Source organism: Leucoraja erinacea, chromosome 1 (genome assembly GCF_028641065.1).
Source record: "Leucoraja erinacea ecotype New England chromosome 1, Leri_hhj_1, whole genome shotgun sequence".
NCBI classification, from domain to species: domain Eukaryota; kingdom Metazoa; phylum Chordata; class Chondrichthyes; order Rajiformes; family Rajidae; genus Leucoraja; species Leucoraja erinaceus.
Genome location: NC_073377.1, coordinates 72,710,207 through 72,735,212, shown reverse-complemented (window position 1 = coordinate 72,735,212; position 25,006 = coordinate 72,710,207). Strand labels below are relative to the sequence as shown.

Sequence of the window (25,006 nt, the reverse complement as noted above, 5' to 3'; positions counted from 1 at the left end):
CAATACCCTGTACAACTGCAGTAGAACCTCCCTGCTCCTATACTCAAATCCTTTTGCTATGAATGCTAACATACCATTCGCTTTCTTCACTGCCTGCTGCACCAGCATGCCTACTTTCAATGACTGGTGTACCATGACACCATGATAAAGAAAGCTTTTGGTGTGCTGGCCTTTATAAATCAGAGCATTGAGTACAGAAGTTGGGATGTAATGTTAAAATTGTACAAGGTATTGGTGAGGCCAATTCTTTAATATGTTGTACAATTCTGGTCGCCAAAGTATAAGAAAGATGTCAACAAAATAGAGAGAGTACAGAGGAGATTTACTAGAATGTTGCCTGGGTTTAAGCACCTAAGTTACAGAGAAAAGTTTAACAAGTTAGGTCTTTATTCTTTGGAGCGCAGAAGGTCAAGGGGGGACTTGATAGAGGTCTTTAAAATTATGAGAGGGATAGACAGAGTTGGCGTGGATAAGCTTTTTCCATTGAGAGTAGGGAAAATTCAAACAAGAGGACATGATTTGAGAATTAAAGGACAAAAGCTTAGGGGGAACATGAGGGGGGAACTTCTTTACTCAGAGAGTGGTAGCTGTGTGGAATGAGCTTCCAGTGGAAGTAGTGAAGGCAGGTTTGTTTTTATCATTTAAAAATAAATTAGATCGGTATATGGAAGGGAAAGGGATGGAGGGTTATGGTCTGAGTGCAGGTAGATGGGACTAGGTGAGAGTAAGTGTTCGGCACGGACTAGAAGGGCCGAGATGGCCTGTTTCCGTGCGGTAATTGTTATATGGTTATATGGTTATAAAGGACCAAGCCTTCTTTTTATGCCATGAATTTTTATGAAATTTAGAAATTGTCGGAAATAATTTGGAGTAAAGAAGATTTGACATCTTGAAGTTATTTCTTAAAATAGTCACAGAGTGAGGCAGAATCCTCTGGTGGGTCTAATGGTGATCATTCATACAGAGCAAGATGAACTCTGGTCTAATCTATGATCAAGTTGGCTAAACCCAATGATCCAGTGAGAGGGAGTGAGTTGATAGCATTTGTATCTCACAAACTTGAGTTAGGGAACCAAATATTCAGTGCAAGCATAAAGAACAAAATGACACTGAAGAAGTGTCTTGACCGGAAACATCCCCTTTCGTTCTCCAGCGATGTTGCCTGATCTGCTGAGTTACTCCAGCACTCTGTGTCCTTTTGTGTATAAACCAGCATCTGCAATTCTTTGTTTCTTCAACAAACGGATATCACAGCAGAGCTAAATCTGCCATTCTGTGATGCTCACCAAGTCAAATATCTAAATACTACTTACTGTCTAGAACACTGAATGGCCACTAGAGTGAAGATAGGCACAAAAAACTGGAGTCACTCAGCAGGACAGGCAGCATCTCTGGAGAGAAGGAATGGGTGACGTTTCAGGTCGAGACACTTCTTCAGAGTCTGAAGAAGGGTCTCGCTTTAAACCAGCATCTGCAGTTCCTTCTTACACATTTCGACCACTAGGGTGAAGTCTCACTACCTTGTGGGAGCAAAGTGAAGAGAGTTAGTTGAGTGAGCAAACTAGCAATAATCCAGCAAGTTCTTGACAAACAGAGCCATTAAGTAGGATATTTGCCAGAAACTACTGGACAATGAATCCCTGCTGACAATTCTCTCTCCCAACTCACACAGAAAACAACACCTTCAACAACACTTAATGAATTTCAAAGTAAGCCGACCTTTGTTCTAAATTTCTAAATCTAGTTTGGACTGAAACCAAATTAAAACGCTTCAGTGCGGCAGAAGATCTCAAAGCACAATGAAAGCAGTTTCACTTTGCATTTCATCTGTAAGGTTGCACAATAGTGAAACTGCTTTCCACATCCTACAAACCCTACTGAAACAAATTCCTGTCAGAATGACTTAAAAGCTCATCTGTGGTCATGATCTCATATTACAATATTTCACTGTTTCCATGAAGTATCTGCAATTAACCTCTATCCTACGCAACACAGTAAGAACTTGTCCGAGGTTCCCTGTTGAAATATAGCTGCTGTATGCTAAAACAAATTAAAATCAAGCAGTATTTGTAAGCTTCTTTGCTGAATTGAGTAATTTCTGTACATTTGTTAGTCTAGAATAGTGTTCACAATAGCTTACCTTGCAGGCGTGTTCACCATAAGATTGACAAGGTGCAGTTTCCCACTTCAGGGAATCAAACTAACAAGCTTGACAGGAAATACTGGTTAAATGTTTTCATGTCAGTTAGAAAATCGATTGCCACACTGACATTTTGCTGGAGGCATTGAGTGATGAAGACATATATCTTTCCCGCGGTGGAACGAACAAGATTAGAAAATGAAGATAATGTGTGTCAGGTCATTTGCAAAGGTGTTAAGGAGTGCATCTTCCAGCCACTTGTTGTGCTAGACAAATACAATTAATTTGAATTTGAAGCTGTCCACCATTACGTTACCAATTCTCACTGAAAACCAATAAAACATAGACCACTTCCCATAACTACCTATTAGTGATGATAAAATTCACCTCCCCCTTCAATGCACCAGCACACACTTTTGTTGATTGAGGAAAAGGATATTTAAAAATTAAGATCTCAGATCCAGAACAAATCAGGTGGAGTTCTGAGCTGCATTGTAACCCTTTCCTGTGCTTCTGAGACCCGGATCACCTTCAGCACAAGACAGTGGGTCCGTGGTCTCCACAAAATCCCCTGAATTCACTGAACGCATTAGCAAATTAATGTCAGCATCCTCCCCCAGGTCTATATCCCCACCAATGAGGCCTTGGTTGCACTCAGTCATCAATGTTAGCAGGCCATAATGTTGGCACGGCCAACAACAAACTTCCAACATGGACAGATGCTCTATTCCAAGTTGTCATAAGAAGAAATGACAAAGCAGATAGAGAAGCAAATGCAAGGATGTAAGGGAAGGAACTGCAGATGCTGGTTTACACCAAACGTCTCAACCCGAAACGTCACCCATTCCTTCTCTCCAGAGATGCTGCCTGTCCCGTGGAGTTACTCCAGCATTTTATATCTGTCTTAAATGCAAGCATGTGCTCGAATCTGCAAGAAATGCAACATCCCCACCAATCCTTGAGAACATTCGCTCCTTTGATCGCTTAAAGTGGAGAAGGTACATTCAAGAAATATTGGGAACTTCATTGAGGACATAGAAACCTTGTGTAAATGGCACAAGGACCTCACCACCATCTAAACTATTCACCTGTCAATTTTGTCCCACCTTCGTAAACTTCAAAGTGAAAATGATCTATGAGGTCTTTCATATGTTAAGTGGCTAAGAATGAGACATTTACAACATATTGCATAGTACAGGAACAGGAAATAAAACGATGAGTAGTGACGCCCCTAAATAGTTGTAATCTATTTCTACATTATTGTGTGTGTGGGTATGTATATGCGTGAGGAAGTGTGTGGGGGGTGAGAGAGAAAGAATGCGTGAGTGTGTGGAAATAGTATTTTTTTGCTGCAGTCGTTACTTAGAGCCCTTTTAAAGATTATTAAGTGATAGGAAAACCTAATGATACTCCATGATACTCAGATTAAAATAGGCAGGAAGTAATATCAGTAATTTAGGAATAAACACTGTTCTAGATTCTAGGATCCTTGGCGAACAAGAAAGATATAGATAATCTCACCCATCTACCAAAGCATACTAAATCTTGAAGGACACAAAGTGCTGGAGTAACTCAGCGAGCCATGCAGCATCTCTGGAGAACATGGATAGGTGATGTTTTGTATGGGGACCTTTTTTCAGACTAGCTGTCTGAAGAAGGATCCCGACCCAAAAAGTCACCTATCCAGAGATGCTGCCTGACCCGCTGAGTTACTTCAGCACTTTGTATCTTTTTGTCTAAACCAGCATCAGCAGTTCCTTGTTTCTACATTCTAGATCATTCCCTCTTAAGTAGGAAATATCTGACCTTGGCATAGTGGCTACACAACGCCACTATCAAAATTAAAAATAAGTATGCCAGAGGAATTAAAAAATCTATATGTTGTTACCCACCATACTCTTAGATCGTAAGAGGAGAATAAATAAAGTGCGAGGCATACTGTTACTTGGTCTTGATTTCTCAATTTCAGAAAAGGTAAGAAATGGAAAAATGGAGAAAAAAATAATTTTTACCAGAGCATTGTGGAACGTTTCTTTAATTGCCAACTTAGCTCTATTCAATTCAACTAATTTCCCAGGGCATTTTGATATAAGCGAAAGGTTGGTTGAAATTATTCTCAAAATGGCCTTGCTCTTAAGTTGAATATTTTGTTTTTCATTTTGACAAGCTTGAAAGACATAGAAACATAGAAACATAGAAAATAGGTGCAGGAGTAGGCCATTCGGCCCTTCGAGCCTGCATCGCCATTCAATATGATCATGGCTGATCATCCAACTCAGTATCCTGTGCCTGCCCTCTCACCATACCCCCTGATCCCTTTAGCCACAAGGGCCACATCTAACTGCCTCTTAAATATAGCCAATGAACTGGCCTCATCTATCTCCTGTGGCAGAGAGTTCCAGAGATTCACCACTCTCTGTGTGAAAAGACAAATCTGTAATTGTGCTCATCTCAGCATTCTGTAATTTAAAGCTTTGTGTATATTGTTTTTCCACCAATGATGATTTCCAGATGCTTTCACATTCAACTAAGGAGAGAACAAGTTTAGGGAACAATCCATAGCAGCATGTTCTATGAGCTATGCTGTAAGTATGCCATAGCCTGCAGATGCAAACCCTGCAGATGCCAAATAGTTTTTTTCCTCTACATGTCTTGCGGCAAATATATTTGACAAGGTTAATCAAATTACTGCTAATCCTGCACATGCAAAATAGTATTTTACTCTAAATGTCTTGTGGCAAGGTTAAACAAATTTCATTCTGTTACCCGGCCATTAATTGAATAAGTTCATAATGAAAATAACAAAAAAATCAGGCAGTGTAGTTTACCAATGTCTCTCTGCTACAAACACAATACACTTTCCCTCCCCCACCTAAGAATGCTGCTAGCTATCGCTTTCCTCCTTAATGCGAGATAATACCCATGATGACGTGGAGACCAAGGTGGAGACTACCAAGTTTTGAAATGTCCCACCCATTGCCTTTGTTATCCTGTTCCTATTTGTAAGGTTGTGATAATCTTGGGTCAATACTCTGTGAAGAAAGATGGCTCCCATCCTTCTCTGCAGGCCCTTAAAACCTGTGGATATAATCTGAAGTTTTGACCCTCTCTAATACTTGTATTTGTTTTGCTTGTATCAATATGACATATTTTGGTGCCTTTCATATATTGATCAGGTGTTTGCTGTAGAAAGACACTTGTAAATTGTGATTATAGCTAAAAGAAGGCATGATATAATTGAGAATTTGGTGGAACAGAGAAAATGATTCAAGAATTTGCTCAAAGTCGCTTTGAAAAATTGTAACACATCCCTTATGGCCCCAGGGAACCTTATTGTCTGCTCAATGTGCAGAAAGGATGGTATTGAGAATGACTCTGGATTATGGGCAGCATGGTGGCACAGTGGTAGAGTTGCTGCCTTACAGTGCCAGAGACCCGGGTTCGATCCTGACTGAGGATGCTTGTCTGTACGTAGTTTGTACCTGCTCCCCGTGATCTATGTGGGTTTTCTCGGGAGCTCTGGTCTCCTCCCACACTCCAAAGGCATACAGGTTTGTAGGCTAATTGGATTGGTATAAATGTAAATTGTCCCTAGTGTGTGTAGGATAGTGTAAGTGTGTGGGGATCACTGGTCAGCGTGGACTCGGTGGGCCGAAGGGGACTGTTTCCACGCTGTATCTCTAAACTAAACAAAACTAAACTAAACCAAGACTCAAAGTGCTGAAGTAACTCAACGGGTCATGCAGCATCTCTGATGAACATGGATGGTGACGTTTCAGATCAGGACACTTCTATACAAAGATCTTAGAGCAGAGCAAGATAGGTCACTCCTGCGAAATACAATGGGCTGACGTGTAGTACGCTACGGAGGGGATCCTGGGCATTTTTCCCCGCCCATTTTAGTAACCGGAGCCTACCTGACCCGACTCGCAGTGTAATCAATGTTGCGTGGCAACAGTTTGTGTGTGTGATATAGGGTTAGATTCATAATTCTGTCAGTTCATACTTCTTGTCAAGAATAAAATTTGACTCTGGTAATTGTCTTTTTTAATGTTTTTTAAATCATTTCTTTTTAAATGGCTCATAAGCAGTGTTTGAGTTGATTTTGTAGTAACCGGAACCGGAACCCGACCCGACTCGCAGGGTAATTGACATTGCGGGGGAAGTTTTTGTGTGTGATTATAGGGTTAGATTCATCATTCTGTTAATTCATAATTCTGTTAATTCTTGTTAAAGAATAAAATGTTTATAAACACACATACATGAATGTGATATAAATGTATATAATCATATAACACACACAATTATATTTCTTCTGATTTTTATATCCAATGATGAACTTTATTTCAAACTAGACAAGGGACATTAAATAAGAAACATTGTAAACCCCCCCCCCCCCCCGGCACACTCCCTCCCCCTCCCCCCCCACACTACAATGTCTCCCCCCCCCCCTATGTCCTATCCCGCTGCCCGGGCCCCGCACACTCCTTCTCCCCCGGGGCCGCACACCTCTTTGCCCCGGGCCGCGCACTCCTTCTCCCCGACCAAGTCAAAGACCAAAGCGAAGATACAGGAGCGGAGGCAGAAACAAAGATCCGATCTTTGGCCGGAAGCAAGATGGCGGAACAAGATGGCGGAGGCTGGTTGCTAAAATGGGTCCTATAATCACCCATGAATCTGCCCATGACCGTACTGCACGTTTGCGTGAGAGTAACCCATCTTGCTCCACTCTAAGATCTTTGCTTCTATAGACTCAGGTCCGGACCCAAAATGGTACCTATCTGTGTTCTCCATAGATGCTGCCTAACCCGTGTATAGGGTTGCCAACTGTCCCGTATTAGCCAGGATATCCCGTATATTGGGCTAAATTGGTTTGTCCCATACGGGACCGCCCTTGTCCCGTATTTGACTGCTACTACTGGTCAAGGGGACTGTCGGGTCGGAGCGCCGTTGGAGCGCCTCACCCGTCCCAATGTAGTGCAGCCCATGGAGTGCAGCAGCAGCGCCTCGCCCGTGGCCCCATGGTGTTGGACCTTCGATTACTGCCAACACCACCACCCCTCCTTCTCATGGCCGATCACCGGTTCATGAGTTGGATGGGGTGCCGAACTTTGCGAGCGACGTCGCGTGCCCGGGCCAAAACTCCTCAGCTGGCCCGCCGGCTGGGCTTTGTGTGCAGTCCCGCACCCGGGCCAACTCATCATTCACCCAGCCACGGCGAGTCGGTCAACGAATTGCCGACGGGAATTTGTCCCTTATTTTGACCTTTTGTCTCTTATTTGGGAGTGAGAAAGTTGGCAACCCTACATGTGCAGTTACTCCAGAACTATGTGTCTTTTTCTGTAACCCAACATCTGCAGTACTTTGTGTCCACGTGGTATAGAGAACCTTGGGTTTGTGCATCAGAAGCAAACCGATACCCTGTACAAGTGGAGAACGAATGCACCATCTCATAAAACACTTATCCTGCCTGCCCTGCAAGATACTTTCTCCACCATCTTTGGAAGATGCTGTAGTTTTCATTCAAGCTTCTACACTATTTCAAAAGCTGCAAAGTCACTGTGGAAGTGAGTCATCCTCGCTCCCGAGGGACTGCCAAAAAGGAAGAGAAAGATGGCATGAGCTCAGCTCTGGAAGTCCAAAACCAAAGAATTGTAAAACATTACCATCATAACCAATGAATACTGCTTTTTAATACAAGGATTACTGTTCCATTTCAAGCTAGCTGTACTTTTGATCATTTTTCACATTATTTTCATCTGCCCCAGCTAGTGTTTATAATTTGCCTCCACTTTCCCCTTTCTCCCAACATCCAGCTATCCTGCCATGGAGACAGAAGTGGAAATTAGAACCGATCAGTATGCAACACATTCCCTGAAAATGTAACACTTTTGAAATGTAATTATTCAGATGCATTGGTGAATAATGTACTGGTTCCTAAATGAGTGCAAATGTTTCTTGGATTATGGAACATGGCATTGATCTCAGAGAGAGGTACTCCAGGAGAACAGTAGAAGACATGTTTTCACCATATAAAAAAGCACAATTTCTTTATTTTGGGGAGCATTTTCATTTATCAAGTTAAATTGCACCCATTTACAATTAAACAAGGAAATTGGGAGAATTTTTTGTTCTTGTATAATTTGACCAATGATCAGCCCTTAAAATAGTTATGGATAGGAAAGTTATGGATGGGACATCTTGGTCGGCATGGATGAGTTGGGTTGAAAGACCTGTTTCTGTGGTGTTCAAGAAGGAACTGCAGATGCTGGAAGATCGAAGGTCTGAAGAAGGGTTTCGGCCCGAAACGTCACCTATTTTCTTCGCTCCATAGATGCTGCTGCACCCGCTGAGTTTCTCTAGCAATTTTGTGTACCTTGTTTCTGTGGTGTATGGCTCTCTGACTCAGACTCTGAGAGTGCTGACTACAGTTCACAGAGATACGTAGCACCTGTTTGTCTGCTCTTTGCATGAGCTCTGAATATCATAATGCTTCAGTTTTATTTGGGGATAAAACTCATACCTCAAATTAGGAAGTTATGGGTTCAATACCGATTTAATTAAGCAATCCATGTTTTCTTGATTAGTACGTGTGTCATGGCGAGAAGGCAGGAGGATGGGGTTATGAAGGTGAGATAGACAGCCATGATTGAATATAGACACAAAAAGCTGGAGTAACTCAGCAGGTCTCTGGAGAGAAGGAATGGGTGATGTTTTGTGGAGTAGACTTGATGGGCCGATTAGCCTAATTCTGCTCCTATCGCTTATGATCTTATGACCATGCTGGCACAATTTAGGGAAGATTTCTAAAAAGCTAATTTGCTGCTCCGTTTGTTCAAATGGGCATTAAAAAATAATCCACAAGATTATGAGGGCAGAAATAATTTCAGACTTCTGGCCAATGTTCCCTCAATCCCTCAATAAATGCCACAAATAATGAGCTGGCTCTTAATATCAATAGGCCTATGCTGTGTGCATATCAGCTGCTGTGATTGACTAGAAAATGCTTCAATTCATTGATTGTGACATGCTTTGGGATAGTCAATTGATGTGAATCATCCGTAATTAAATGTAATTTTTTTTTCTTCTTTTATTAAGCTAATTGAGCCTTAAGTAACGGATGTACCTGAAAAACCTGTTTTCTTCAATTTTTTTCCACACTGGGTCCAAGGTTGAATTCCAATGTCTATTGAGTTAATAGGACTCAGCTACCTGGTCTGAATAGGTATATTTCTTCTTTGGATAGGCCGTGAATGGTCCATTCACATTCCACAGCCTTGTGATCCTCAGGTGATTTATAGTGGGCAACTGAATGAGGTTTCTATCCTAGAACCTTTCTTTAAAGGTCATTGCCATATCACTGATACTTGAGAATGGGGAGGAGGGAATGTTCCTTCTGAAATAAGAAAGACTCACATCACGTCTCTGTACAGCAACTAGTTAAATCATTTTTGCCTGTCGCAACTAGTTAAATCCATTTTTGCCTGTCTTTAATCCCAATTTTATACACATGCTCCATCATGTGGAAAATTGGACATTCTACTGCTGTGATAAGATTTTCGTCATTGGAGTTTGCCTTAAAATAGGTTATACTCTTAACAAATTGATGGGAGGACAATGCAATGACGATTTATCATAAACTCGCCTTGTCACCTTTTGATAAAGATGTCAAGTCATGTGAATATGACAACTAATAATCTGCTTTGGAATTTATCTTCAAAAGATGAACCGGCGCAGCAAAAAACATCAAAGAACCCCAAAGTCAGCTAAAAGCACAAGTTCAGATCCACAGATGGATGAATAGCAGGTGTTGTGCAGTGATGGGAATCTCTCTTATTGAAATTATTCAGATCAGCCTTACATCGTGATTTATATAACTACAGCTCACACTCCGAGAATACGCAGTTCTCAATCTGAAAAAAAAATTCCACACTGTATTACTGCATAGTTTTATGGTGTGACAAGGATCAAAAGATTAGCTATAATTTCACTGAATTCCACCTTTGCAATGAGTGGGACAGTATTTGCTTGTTCAGTTTTTGGAACAATTAAAAGTTAATACCCTTACTGAAAATGCCACTTCGACTGAATTAAAGAGGAGCACATTATGCTTCTGTTACAATTATAAAATATAAATCACTAAAGGTTATTTTTTCGCTACTATTGCAGATTCCAACTTTGACTTCCACTTCAAATTCTACTTAGAAGCTTAATTTATTTCAATGAATGATATTTTGTTTAAAAATAACTGTAACCAGATTGGACCTTAAAAATGTGAATCCTATCTGCAGACTTTGACAACAGCAACTATTTTACCGATTATGATTGCAGAAAGATTAAATACATCACCGTGTGGCAACGTGATGTCTGCTATCATGTTTAATTGATTTCAATATAAAAGGGAGGGTTGTCCTGAGACTATAATGGCCAGTATCCTCAAACCTTTAGGTCTGGGTAATAGCAGTCCCATCTTCTTAATACTGTTGCTTGCAAAATTCCACAAACAATGTGGCTGGCACGAAGATTTGCTTGTACTTGAGCCAGGTACCAAGATAGAGTGGTAGCAAGATAGAGGTTGATAATAAATCAGTGAGTCAACCGGAGAATTTTGCAAGTTTCAAAACACCCCAAAAACACACAATTAAGTGGTGAGAAGTGCAGATTTTCGACACAAGGATGTCAAAGAGGATTATCTTTCACTATAGATAGACATAAAATGTTGAAGTAACTCAATGGGACAGGCAGCATCTCTAGAGGGAGGGAATGTGTGATGTTTCGGGACTCGACCTGAAATGTCGCCCATTCTTTCTCCCCAGTGATGCTGCCTGTCCCACTGAGTTACTCCAGCATTTTGTGTCTATCTTCGGTTTAAACAGCATCTGCAGTTCCTTCCTACACATTATCTTTCACTATTAATTGTTGACAAATGCTTTTAGGGTTGAATTTGTTTTGTGCTCGGAATTGACACCATTTGAAAGGTTTGAACCATTTTCGATGGTTGAGTATTATTATCTTCTTTAATCTGAGCAGGTGCGAGATTTTATACTTTACCAAATTACCAAATTAATTTAAAGTATACGGTTGATGGTCAGAGCCTTATTGAAAAGGAAGCCCGCCCTTTTCAGCAAACCTGCAGGGTATTGTAGAATGTACTCTATTCATGAAGTGTGGCATTCCTTTCCTGGAGGGAAACATGCAATATCTGCAAAGCTAACAGCTCCAACTTGAAACAAAACTTATGATAGAGGTGGAGTTGACCGTTCAAAGGTATATGAAGGTAGATAAATCTCCCTGGCCTGATCAGATATGTCCAGGAACGCAGTGGGAAGCTAGAGAAGTAATTGCAGGTGCCCGAGCGCAGATCTATCAATCATCGCTTGACATGGGTGAGATGCCGGAAGACTGGAGGGTGGCTGATGGTGTGGCTCTATTTAAGAAGGGCTGCAAGCAAAAGCCTGGGAACTACAGACCAGTGAGCGTAACATCTGTGGTAGGTAATATGCTGGCGAGGATTCTTAATGATAAGATTTTCTATGCATTTGGATAGACAGATGCAGTTTAGGGATAGTCAGCATGGTTTTGTACGTGGGAGATCATGAGGGCAAAGCTGTGGACATTGTAGCACGGCATTTGATAAGGTTCTGCGTGGTGCACTGCTCTGGTAATTGGCCATCTTATTGCAAAGGTGACAGCACTACCTCCTCAGCAGAGACGTGCGGTCCGGGGAGGCAGGGGAGGCAGAGCCTCACCTGTCATACTCACAATGAAATTAGCTGTTAAGAAAAGTAAAGAAAAATAATAGTAAAATAAAATAAATATAAAGATTTTTCCACTGATCTGCGTTATAAATGTCATTTCTAGATGAATCTAATCATTTTTTAAAGTCAAAATCGCCAAATTTGCACAGCTCTGCTGTAAATAAGGAAGATATGAAAGGTGAGGCAGTGACAAGCTGAGCCTCCCCTCTGATTGCGCAACCCTTCAGAAACTGCATGGAGTGCGAGCAATAAACGTGTGCCTGTTACTATCTCTATGTATGTCACCAAAGTAATGTTTGTAAGCCCCTTCATTACATGTCCTCACCTTCCATAGTCCAGGTAACTTATTACACATATAAATATATTAAATTTGTGCTCGCTGGTCTCATAAAACTGCAATGAAAAAGCACCAGGGGAGGCAGCGATCACATCTGCCTCACAAGGGGGCGTGTCTTGAGCCCAGTGGAGGAAGAGCGAGTGTCTTCCTCCACTGTCTCGCTCTCCCTCCACCTTAGCTAGCTTCAGCAGCGGCGGCACAGTACTGGATTCCACCGCAGGTGGCGCTGACCTTAACATCGTGGGGGTCGCCAGCGTTGAATCTCGGCCCAGCTAGGCCAGTGGACTTCAGAAGCCGTGATCTCCGGTAGGGAAGTGGCTGATTTGGAGGCTCTGGGACGTAGCAGCGACTGCAGAGGCCTCAAGAAGAGGACTGAACTTCCTCTGTTCATCCGTGGTTATGGCCTGTTCAACTTTGGTGCCTTCCCTCACAGTGGGAAACGTTGATTCCGCGATGGGGGGATGTTTTTATGTTGATACTAGCCAGTGCCTCCCCAGCCATTGACCTCACGCACGTCACTGCTCCTCAGGCAGCTCGTTCCATATACCCATCACCCACTGTGTGAAAAAGTTGCCCCTCAGGTTCTTATTAAATCTTTATCCTTAAACATATCCCTTGGTTCGTGATTCCCCCATTCTGGGTAAAAGACCCTGTCCATTCATCCCAACTACTCCTTGATGATCTTATACACCTCTGCAAGATCACCCCACACCATCCTGCGTTCCAATGAATAAAGTCCTAGCCTGCCCAACCTCTCCCTATAGCTCAGGCACTTAATTATTGGCAACAACCTTGTAAATCTTTTTTCCACTCTTCCAAGCTTAACAACATCCTTCCTATAGCAGGACGATCAAAACGGAACGGGGAAGTTAATAGATAATTGGCCACTGTTAGTTGCCCAATTATATAGGTGGATTCATGAAGTCAGGCAGTCATGATACAGCATTATAGGATTTTGTTAGGCCATACTTGGAGTACTGCGGGCAGTTCTGGTTACACCATTACAGGAAGGATGTGGAGGCTTTGGACAGTGTGCAAAAGAGGTTTTCCAGAATGTTGCCTGCATTAGAGGGTATTGGTTATAGGTCTGATAGATATAGAAAATTATGAGGACAAATAGGGTACACACTCAAAGTCTTTCTCCTAGGATGGAAATGTCAAAGATTAGAGGACGTACAGTAGCTCTAAGGTGAAAAGGCCAAAGTTTAAAGGAGATGTGCAGAGCAAGTTTTATACACAGAGGGTGGTGAGTGCCTGGAACATGCTGCAATGGGTGATGACAGAGGCAGATACAACAGTAGCATTTAAGAGGCTTTTAGAAGGGCTCATGGATACGAAGGGTATGTAGAGATATGGCTCACGTGCAGACAGATGAGATTAATTTATGCTGGAATCATATTCGGCACAGACATCATGTTCTATGATTAGACCGTTTTATCTTGCTATTGGGCTCATAGTTAGCAGCTGAATAGTACATTTCCTGGTAAACAGGATACTGGTGACATCACCAGAATACAACCTGCTGGATTCAAATGCACCCAATCCTCAAACAAGATAAAGCACCTCTATAATTCAACAGAATTTTCCACCTCAGAAGGACAACCATGCACTGTTGATCAACCGTTCTTCAGCACCGATAAACATGCTTTAAAATTTCAATTGATTAACTGAAAGTTGTACAATTCAAAAATTCATTCAAAACTTTGATTTAAAAATAAGTGGATTCAAATGTTAAAAATATTCACCTGGTAAGTTTCCCCTGGTCAGAGGTACTATTAAATATTAAATACAATGTTGTATTGATGCACTGTACTCTGTCTTTGAAATTCATTCTTTTGAAGTCAATAGATTGGGTTTGAGGCAGGGTACAATTCCTTTGAGATAATATAGTTTTTCAATCTCCAGAACTTCTGGAGACTTGTTTTCAGATTACATATGCATATTGTGGTTCCGCATGAAAGTAAGATTAAATTAAAATCACTTTATTGCTTACGGTAAAAGGCAAAACAAAACAAAATAGGGTTTACTTCAAATTAATTTGGTATTGTAGATTTAGTACCCATTTATCCGACAGCACTGCCTTTCCGTGCTTTTGCACAAGACAACACCTTTCAAGTTATTGTATCTGATGGCAATAATAAAAACAAAGGTGGGTTTGTACTTGGCTAGGTTACGTTTCAAATAAAAGTTGCTGAGAGAAAATACAAATATACTGACAAAGAGCTGCAGATGCTGGAAAAATCGAAGGTAGACAAAAATGCTGGAGGAACTCAGCGGGTTAGGCAGCATCTATGGAGAGACGGAATAGGCGAGGTTTTGGGTCAAGACCCTTCTTCAGACGGACAAATATAAGCTGCTTAAGAATCTGCATGATCTTGATCCAATGACAATTAACAAAAATCCAATCCTGGCATTGGATATACTTCTTTTTCCTTCCAACCTGAGGCCAATGGCTCAAAGATTCAGAGGCATTGCATGTTCTGTATAGTCCCATATATTGATCATTCTTTGTGTGATGTTAAATGTTCAGATTATTCAACCAAAGAACTGCTGTGACAGTTGGTTTGTTCTCATATACATTGAACTGTTCTCTCTCCACTATTGATGGCTGGATTACATTTCCTAACCTAACAACAGGGAGACCATTTGGTCTTCCACAAATCCAATGGAAATTCATTTGATTAGAACGACTGGGAATGAAACTTGAGTCAATTAAATTACAGATTAAGAGAATGGAAATGGTCAAGGTGATGGGGGTGCAAGGCAACATTGGGAGAAGGCTACAAAGCCAGAGCCAGTCCTTGTTCTGTGGACCAGGACAACAGAAATGTTGGTGGGATGTTTTACATAGATGACATTGTAGACAGTTTCAATCTGTTTACAATGCCTGAATTGAAAAAAAAAACTTGGAAAGAAAGGCGCAAAAAACAATAGCTGTAGGAATATTGGGTAGTGAGGTTTTAGATCTTTTTCACAAACAAGATGTAAGAATCAGAATTTATATTGTGTCCCAAACTGCCTTTTGGATTTTGGCGGTGAGCTGCCTTCTTGAACCACTATAGTCTATCTAATTCAGCTATTTCAGAATTCCAGGATTTATATATAGCAGAGATGAAGAATATATCCAGAGATTCACACAGAGAGTGGTGAATCTCTGGAATTCTCTGCCACAGAAGGTAGTTGATGCCAGTTCATTGGCTATATTTAAGAGGGAGTTGGATGTGGCCCTTGTGGCTAAAGGGAGAGAAGGCAGGTACAGGATACTGAGTTGGATGATCAGCCATGATCATATTGAGTGGCGGTGCAGGCTCGAAGGGCCGAATTGCCTACTCCTGCACCTATTTTCTATGTCTAATATTCCTATTTTGGTTGTCACAATTTCCAGTAACCATGGTCACTAAAGATACATTGACAGCTCTTAGCCCCCATCTTCAAAGTTCAACTTAGGGATGCCCACACCCAATAAAATGTATTAAACATCATTTTCCTGTTACCAAACTCGTTCATTGCTATACAACCGAAGATAAATGACAACAAATATTTCAGAGATGGGGGAATCGAAATCACAGTAAAGGATTTGGCCCTAAATTACACTAGATTACTGTACGAATAAATCAGACCTGTGTGTAATTTTTTTATACACCATATATCCTATTATGCCATTATGCTGTTAACGGTTTATTAGATTGTAACCTGATAATTATCTTCCAGTTCAGCACCATGGACCACTCCCATTCACACCTTCATTCTTTACAAATGAACCTCTATATTGTATGCAGACGATCTAGACATCTAGCACTATCAGGATCGAAAATAATATTCTTGTTACCATAATATGGTTTATTGGAAATGAAGTGCATGTTTTTGGATAACAGATTAAGTATGTAGTCAAACTGTCACCTCGGTTATTAAATAACAATTTAATTTATTAAAAGTAAAATTTAAACACCATCAAAAGATCTAAGTAGCAGATACCATGGGATCTTAACTATTTAGCTTAGTTTAGTTTACATTAGTTTAGAGATACAGTGCAGAAACAGGCCCTTCGGCACACCAAGTCTGCACCGACCAGCGATCCCCGCACATTAACACTATCCTACACATACTAGGGACAATTTACAATTATACCAAACCAATTAACCTACAAACCTATAGAAGTGTGGGGGGAAACCGAAGATCTCAGAGGAAACCCACACGGTCACGGGAAGAATGTACAAACTCCCTACAGACAGTACCCACAAACGGGATCGAACCCAAGTCTCCGGCGTTACAAGCGCGGTGAGGCATCAACTCTACCGCTGTGCCACCGCTTCGCTCTTACAGCTCTTCAATCTATGATTCAGTAAAAGATTTGCAGCAGTGAGGTGACATAGGGAAGTGGAAAAATACATATTTGTTTTCTATCTATTTGCTTGCAAGAATATTGGAAGCCAGCACGACTCGCCTTCACACATCTGATCAAACTGAATCTCATGAATTCTAGAGAGGAGTTGGTGATAGTGAGGTTACCGTTGGTGCTGCACTAGATGTCACATTGAGTCTGTTAGGGCAGCATGGGGTTTGGTGCAAATGATGCCAAGTCAGGACTAGAGAGGATGTTTAAAGATTGGACCTGGTGATGTTGGAGAACTGGACTTCCACAAGGGGTGATGTTGGAGAACTGGACTTCCACAAGGGAGTTCAAGAGGCCAGGGAGGAGTACTGGTTGAGTCAACAATCAGAAGATTATGGTGCAAATAAATTCAGGAGGTTCGGGGAGCTAGTGATGGGGAGTTTGGAGGTTTGAGAGAATGGGAGACTTTAGGAGTCAGCGGTTGAGGGCTTTTGGGTACGACAAGCCAAATCCAATCAGGGAGGAGTCCAGAAGTGATTTATGTGTGGGAAAGGGATAGTCGATAGTAAAGGGTTAATACCTTGAGAACAAGAGGTGATTCCATTTCAGCCAGGTGCATAGTGCATGGATTTTCTGAACGTGACAAGCAGCAGAGACTGCTGTGAATATTGTCAACCAATTTCCCTGGCAACGCTTCCTGAACCAGGAATAACAGTGTGCCTGATTCAAAAATTGCATCAGACAAGCAAGTGGAACTCTTGCTGGGAACTGCTGATCAAATTTCTGGAGCGACACAAAACATTCCAAAAAATGGTTGTTATCATGTTTCGCTTCAGGTAAAGTGCTTTCTCAATTGTGTAGCGATGAAATAATCAGCACAACAGGATCTAGTTTCTAGGCTGATGAACTTGCCCAGCAAATTGTTACGGTTGTGATTCAACCACTTACAAAGCATAAAAAAGGCAAACAAAGTTCAAGGGTTTATTTCTGAAAGGCTAGAGTTTAAAAGTAGTACAGTGATGCTAAACTTATATTACAATTTGATTATACTACATTTAAAGCACAGCATAAAATAATTCAATTCACAGAATTATAAAATGGATATGGAAGCTTTGGAGGGCCTGCACAGAAAATTTAAAAGAATGATACAAGAAATATTATATATATGTGTGTGTGTTTATATATAGAGTAGATAGACAAAAATGCTGGAGAAACTCAGCGGGTGGGGCAGCACTATTGAGCGAAGGAATAGGTGACATTTCAGGTCAAGACCCTTCTTCAGACTTCTTCAGTCTGAAGAAGGGTCTCGGCCCGAAACATCACCCGTGTGTGTGTGTGCGTGCGCGTGTGCGTGTGTAACACCCTGGGTATCTTTTCCCTTGAGAAAAGAAGGCTGATTTATTGAGACGTTTAAATTAAGAATGTGGGCATGAAGAAAATGTTTTCACATATATGAACCATGACAGTGGACATTGACACCGGGAGCCCGCGGGTCCCTGCTGGGAGACCGATTTTCGGGGCTTCCGCAACGGCTACTTCACCCCCCCTAGTCGCGGGGTCGAGGAGTGCCTAGAGCGGGGCCTTACATCATCGCCCGGCGCGGCTTCAACGGCTGCGGGACTTTACTAGAGCTCCAACAACAAGACCCGGAGCGCGACCTTACATCACCCGGCGCGGCGTTAATGGCCGTGGGACAATTGCCATCGCCCGCCGGGGACTTTGACTCTGACATCGGGAGGGGAATGGGGAGTGCAGCGGAGAGATAAGTTTTTTTGCCTTCCATCACAGCGAGGAGGAGATGCGCTGTGATGGATGTCTGTGTAAATTGTGTTGTGTCTTGGGTCTTTTTTTCTTGTGTGTATGACTGCAGAAACAACATTTCATTTGTGCCTCTATGAGGTGCAAGTGACAAATAAACTGTATTGTGTATTGTGCGAATATAACCTGTTTGCCCAGAAAGTGGTTGAAACAAGTAGTATTGATACATTTAACGAAAAGTCTGAATTAAGGCTTGTGCTGATAAACTTGGATGAGGAAAGATAGGAACAACTCAAATGGACCATTAATACTGGCAATGGGCTGAATTTAATATTGAATATGTGTCTGTAACATCATATATCCTATGTAATAGCGATTTAAATGAATGAATGGTGAATGAACAAATGAATGAAACTTTATTGTCACATGTACCTGAGTAAAGTGAAATTCTTTGCTTTGCATACAATACAAGTACGCAAAAATTTGCCACGTATAGTGTGCTGTCAAAGTTACTAAATTATTCATTATAGTCCCGTTGGTCGGGCTCCCACCCACCCAGTGTAGTATTTCCTGCAGTTGCCACCACTGGCCACATCTTCCCATCTCCTCCCCTTTCTGCTTTCCGCAGAGACCATTCCCTCCATAACTCCTTGGTCAATTCGTCCCTTCCCACCCAAACCACCCCCTCCCCTGGCACTTTCCCTTGCAACTGCAGGAAATGCTACACTTGTTGCTTTACCTCCCCCCATAACTCCATCCAAGGACTCAAGCAGTCGTTCCAGGTGAGGCAGAGGTTCACCTGCACTTCCTCCAACCTCATCTATTGCATCCGCTGTTCCAGGTGTCAACTGCTTTACATCGGTGAGACCAAGCGCAGGCTTAGCGATCGCTTCGCCCAACACCTCCGCACAGTTCGCAATAACCAACCCGATCTCCTGGTGGCTCAGCACTTCAACACCCCCTCCCATTCCAAATCCGACCTTTTTGTCCCGGGCCTTCTCCAAGGCCAGAGTGAGTCCCACCGCAAATTGGAGGAACAGCACTTCATATTTCGCTTGGGTAGTTTACACCCCAGTGTTATGAGCATTGACCTCCAATTTCAGGTAGTCTTTGCTTTCTCCCTCTTTCCCCTCCCCTTCCCAGCTCTCCCACAGCCTACAGTCTCTGCCTCTTCCTTTCTTTTTCTCCCCCGCCCCCCCCCGACATTAGTCTGAAGAAGGGTGTGGACCTGAGACGTCGCCTATTCCTTTGCTCCATAGATGCTGCCTCACCCGCTGAGTTTCTCCAAGTTTTATAAAGTGGTCTGCTGCCCTGTTTTTGATTAAAGGTGGGAGATAGATTGCCTGGGACTATAGGGAAATTCTAGAGGCACATGATAATGTTTTTTTTAGGCAAATTACTGAAAGTTTATCTAAATGTCAAAGTTAGTGGTTGCTTTCAAAGGCAAAAAATATTGACACACCAGCGTGATCTCAAGGTGCTGAAAAATACATTTAAATGAATTTTTTAAATGCAACTGTTGGTGTTCTGTCTTATTCACAGACCTTGTCCACAAATCAAACTGAATTTTAATCAAGTGGTAGAGAAAAGCCTGTATGTAATATATAACATACCTTGGCTGTCATGTCCATAATTAAATAAATGGGAATTTTCTACATCAGACCTTTTGGCATTGCATTCTTGTGGGCATTTCTCTTTTTCTAATTATACGTGATTATTCTACCTGTTAAATAAATGAGCAATTGTCCACCATTTGTATTCAGTTTTAACATAAATGATCCTTGCTCAGCATATGATACCAATGTCACCAAAGGATTCAAGAAGTGGATCCAAAATAAATTGGTGATTCTCCTTTTAAATGCGTTTCTTAACCTCAATTGAATTCTGCTTCCACTGAATTCTGGATATGCCCTTTAACATGAGTCTAAGTTTATTCCACTCATGGTAACCAACCAATGTTGCACTTTGAACAGTTTGATAATGTGGATTTATTACCTTCAGGGGTTGAAAACTGGTCAAACTCAATTATATGTAGAGAATGGCAGAAATATTCATCAGGTTAGCCAGCACCTGCAGAGAGAGAAACAGAGTAAATGCTTCAGGTCCATGATTTTTCATAAATTCTAATGAAAGGTCATGCCTTGAAACATTAAGGGAATATCAACTTGAAAACATTACCTTTGTCTCTCTCTACCTACCTACCTACTGAGTATTTCCATCATTTTCTACCTCAATTTCAGATTTCAAACATTTGTAATATTTTGTTTGATACTGTGCCCCCATAGAACAGAGAAAATAGAGAACACAAAGTACTTGAGTAACTCAGCGGGACAGGCAACATCTCTGGAGAACATGGATAGATGCCATTTTTGGGTCGAGACCCTTCTGACTGATTATAGTCAGGGGTTGACTACAATGAATCTGAAGAAGGGTCTTGACCCAAAATGTCACGTATCCGCGTTCTCCAGAGACGCTGCTTGACCTGCTGAGTTACTCCAGCACTTTCGGTTCTTTTGTGTTCTAACCGGCATCTGCAGTTCCTTGTTTTTACACTAGAAAAATAGAGGTTGAACTCTCGATGCCTGGAGGTATCTAGTGGCCCCTTTGTAATGTACCTAAAGATTAACTATCAGGTGACAGTTGAGTAATAGTCAATAGACAATAGACAATAGTGCAGGAGTAGGCCATTCGGCCCTTTGAGCCAGCACCGCCATTCAATGTGATCATGGCTGATCATCCACGATCAGACCTCCCACTTGTTCAACACAGAAAGTGTTGGCAGGTACAGGGCTCCTTGTCCAATTGATCAAGGTGTCATGGTATTGGCCTATGAAACTGTACCTCATTATGAGATAGAAAATTTCATTAAATGGGGGGAGGAATGAATGATGATGGAGATATCGTTTTTTGTATCATATACTTATTTTGAATCGAACTCTTCCTATCCTAAAACGGGCAAATAAGTAAGTAAGTAAATAAGTTTATTGGCCAAGTATTCACATACAAGGAATTTGCCTTGGTGCTCCACCCACAAGTAACAACATGACATACAGTGACAGTTACGAATGACTCAGAAAACACTAAACATTAATAATAATAAAACATGAATGATAAAACACCATTGATCAAGCAACAAAATACCATATCAAAGGGAGGCTACAGATTTTTGGCTGTTGAGTAGAGCAACTACTCGTGGATAAAAACTATTTTTATGTCTGTAAAATTGTCTGTTTTTATGCCAAATAAACTTCTTAACAAACAATTTTAGTCCTCGTTCCATAGGCCAGAACGTGCACTTCATGAAATAGGTAAGATTGTTTGTTTCATTTTCACGCCATAATTAGTTACAGTTGCCCCATCTCTGGAGAAATTCAATTATGAAACTCTTGCTGTGAGAATAATAACTTGAAGTATTCAGGTCACCAACCAAATAAAACAAAGAGTTCAATACTGTTTTCAGTAGATAAAACATCAAAGCATTCGATTGACTTACAGTATGTCGCTATTCACACTTTCAACTTGAACTACCAAACCTTCTATTTTTTAGACTTTAAAAAATCTATGTTGTCTCCAAGAGCATAGAGAGATGTGTCTGAATTTGCAGGCTTAAGTACAATGTTTTTCTTCATTAAAAAATTACAGTTGCATAGAAACTTGAGAAGGTAATTATAATTTTACTTCCCTGTTAACCCTCCTCTTCTATGAATTGGTTTTGTGTACACTGACTAAATACGATACCAATGCTGACTTAACTGAGTGGGAGCAGTTACACTTTAGCTCTGTGAAAGGGGCAACATCTGCCTAAAGAAACGTCTAATCATGGTACAATTTCTGCTATTTTGCTGTAGAAAATAAAGCCCCAATCCATGGGATGAAATTGGGTTGCGGAATTCGCCATGGTCTTTCATGGAATTCATCATGTAGACTATGAAGCAAGTAATGGAGTGACAAATAAAATCCTGAATGTATTACTAAGAGCAAAGGAGAGCATAATATAAGTGTAATTTGCCGAAGGGTCATTAAAATTTCAATGTTTGTCTCATAGCAGCAACCGATTGCAGATCATTGCTGACAGGAACATTGCAATGACCAATTTCTGGCAGAATTGGATCTCTTTGAGAAACAGCAAAACCTAAGCAAAAATGTTGCTGCCTCCCTTACAGAATGTCATCAATCTGTTCTAATACTCCTCCTCTCCTGCAGTGAGAGGCATAGGGCACGGTGGTGCAGCGGTCGAGCTGCTACATTACAGTGCCAGAGACCCCGATTCAATCCTGACTATGAGTGCTGTCAGTGTGGAGTTTGCATGTTCTCCCTGAGGCCATGAGAGTTTCCTCTGGATCCTTCGGTTTCCTCCCATTTTCCAAAGACGTGCAGGCTTGTAAGCTAAGTGGCTTCTGTAAATTGCCCCTATTGTGTAGGATGCAAAAGTGGGAAAACACAAGAACTAGCATATGAGTGATTGATGGTTAGTGTGGACTATGAGAGCCAAAGACATTTTTCCAATTTGAATATCTAAATTCTAAATGTCAAAATGACAAATGACATTAAAAATTTCATTCACATTGATCCCCATTTAAATGCTGGAACATCATTTTCATAGAAGTGTCTGACGCCTTATTTATGCAAAATATTCAAGTTCACCTGCCAGTATTCCATGAAATGACAAGACTCACATGTGTTATTCTTAAATAAATGCAGAAGAGCAGTGACGGAAGCCACTTACCACAGATCGGCTTGCAGTAAAAAGTCATCTAAATTAGTGTCCGTCCAATAGAATTGACTGACTCTGCGTGACAGTATTTGTATAAAAGCTTATGCAATTGCCCTATCAGTTCACTTGCTCTACATTAGCTGCTCTACTAACAATCCTCCAAATGATTTAATGGTTGGTTTGCTGTACACTACCTGGCCAATGGCATACATTGGAACCAGAAATTATCTCAACTCATCTTATAAAGATCATGATAGACACAAAATGCTGGAGTAACTCAGCGTGACAAGCAGCATCTGAAGAGAGAAGGAATGGGTGACGTTTCAGGTCGAGACCCTTCATCAGACCAGCATCCGCTGTTCCTTCCTACACATTATAAAGAATCATAGTTGGACTTCATTGTTTGCTTTTGTTTTATAGTATCTCTGCAAATCAAATTCTACAGCTTCAAGTTACAGATTATTTCTTTCTGGACACAGCTTAACCTGTCGTGCACCATATACACAGGTGATAAATGCGTCTCATTAAACAGACACTTTCATTCCATTTCTCCTGGCAGCAGCTTGGAGATCACAAGTTAACGTTTGTCAGTAATACGGTTCTATTACCTCATGAATCCGCAAGGTTGCAATGATTCAGAAATAACTTATTTGATTAAGCTATGACTAGACCTCAGAATTAAAGAACGTCCCTTTAGGGAGGAGGTATTTCTTTAGTCAGAGGGTGGTGAATCTGTGGAATGGATTCCCATAGAAGTCAAAGGATATTTTGAAGGCAGACATAAATAGATTTATGATTAGTATGGGTGTCAGGTTATGGGGAGAAGGCAGGTGAATGGGGTTAGGAGGGAGAGATCGATCAGGCATGATTGAATGGCGGAGTAGACTTGATGGGCTGAACAGCCTAATTCACCTCCTATCATCTATGAATTTACAAACTTATGAATGTGGATTGATTTTTTTCCCCTCTTAACTCTCGTGAAAAAAAGATATTTGTGAACTATACTTGTGAATAATCATTTCTATCTTGTAATCTCTACTTCCTTGATGACAGGTTCCACATTTTGATACCATATATTTTAGACAGTGGAAGTTTGCTGCAGGTGAGAAAGGCAAAAGTGGAGGCCGTCATTTAATAAATGTAGGGAATTGTTCTAGAAATATTGTATCAAGCTGCAGGATTTAAAAATGTTTCATTTTACATGCCACTTTTTCGCGAATCTAAGCATTTCCTAAGATTATAAAATGTATATTAAGTTTTTAAGTTTTTTTTTGCATTAAGCAAGTAAACAAGATATTAAATATCAAAAGGTAATGTAGTACATCAAATTATTGTTTCTGTGTTGCATTTTAAAGCATTCTTCCAGAGGAAGATGATGTCTCCCAATTTAAGGCCTGAACACAAATTGATGTACTTTACATAACTAACATAATGGTTTACAATGCTCGTAATGAATTAGATGAACTCAGATATTAACTGCACGGAAAGTAATACTTTCGATATATTATTATTTTCAGTATTTATTCATATTAGTATTTGTATGTTAGTATTTTCTCTGCTACTGGCTTCCACTTTCTGCCACATTAATTAATTTTTTGATTGGGGATGATTTGGAAGTTTTATACAATTGCAAAATGGATAAGAGAAAGTTAAATTAAATAATGTAATCTGCATAAGAAAATTAAAGACTTTAAGCCTCGTTATTAATTGGTTAATTGGCTTGGTATAAATGGAAATTGTCCCTAGTTTGTGTAGGGTCGCGTTAATGTGCGGGGATCGCTGGTCGGTGTGGACTCGGTGGGCCAAAGGGCTTGTTTCTCTAAACCAAACTAAACTAAATGAACCCTCTCATCCTCCTGAAAGGCAAGAGAGATTTCAATTTATTTTGGGGGTAATTAAATGATTAAATACAGAGTGTTTTACCAATATGTCCTCAAGAAATCTTTTCTTTCTATTGCCGTGGATG

At 40.9% G+C, this 25,006-nt stretch overlaps 1 protein-coding gene across 13 annotated transcripts in view; it reads right to left on the bottom strand.

Annotated features, from left to right (window-relative positions):
• Nucleotides 1–25,006, bottom strand: part of rbm47 (RNA binding motif protein 47) — a 212,798-nt gene that overhangs the window by 130,310 nt on the left and 57,482 nt on the right. For 4 of the 13 annotated variants that reach the window (XM_055637224.1, XM_055637215.1, XM_055637205.1 and 1 more), the window contains exon 2: nt 20,322–20,396. The exons of 7 other annotated variants lie outside the window; for them this stretch is intronic. The gene's annotated coding sequence lies outside the window, so the exon portion shown is untranslated. Of the gene's footprint in view, nt 1–19,939; nt 20,050–20,321; nt 20,397–25,006 lie in introns of all 13 variants that reach the window. 2 more of the 13 variants (XM_055637276.1, XM_055637235.1) reach the window with 1 other exon arrangement.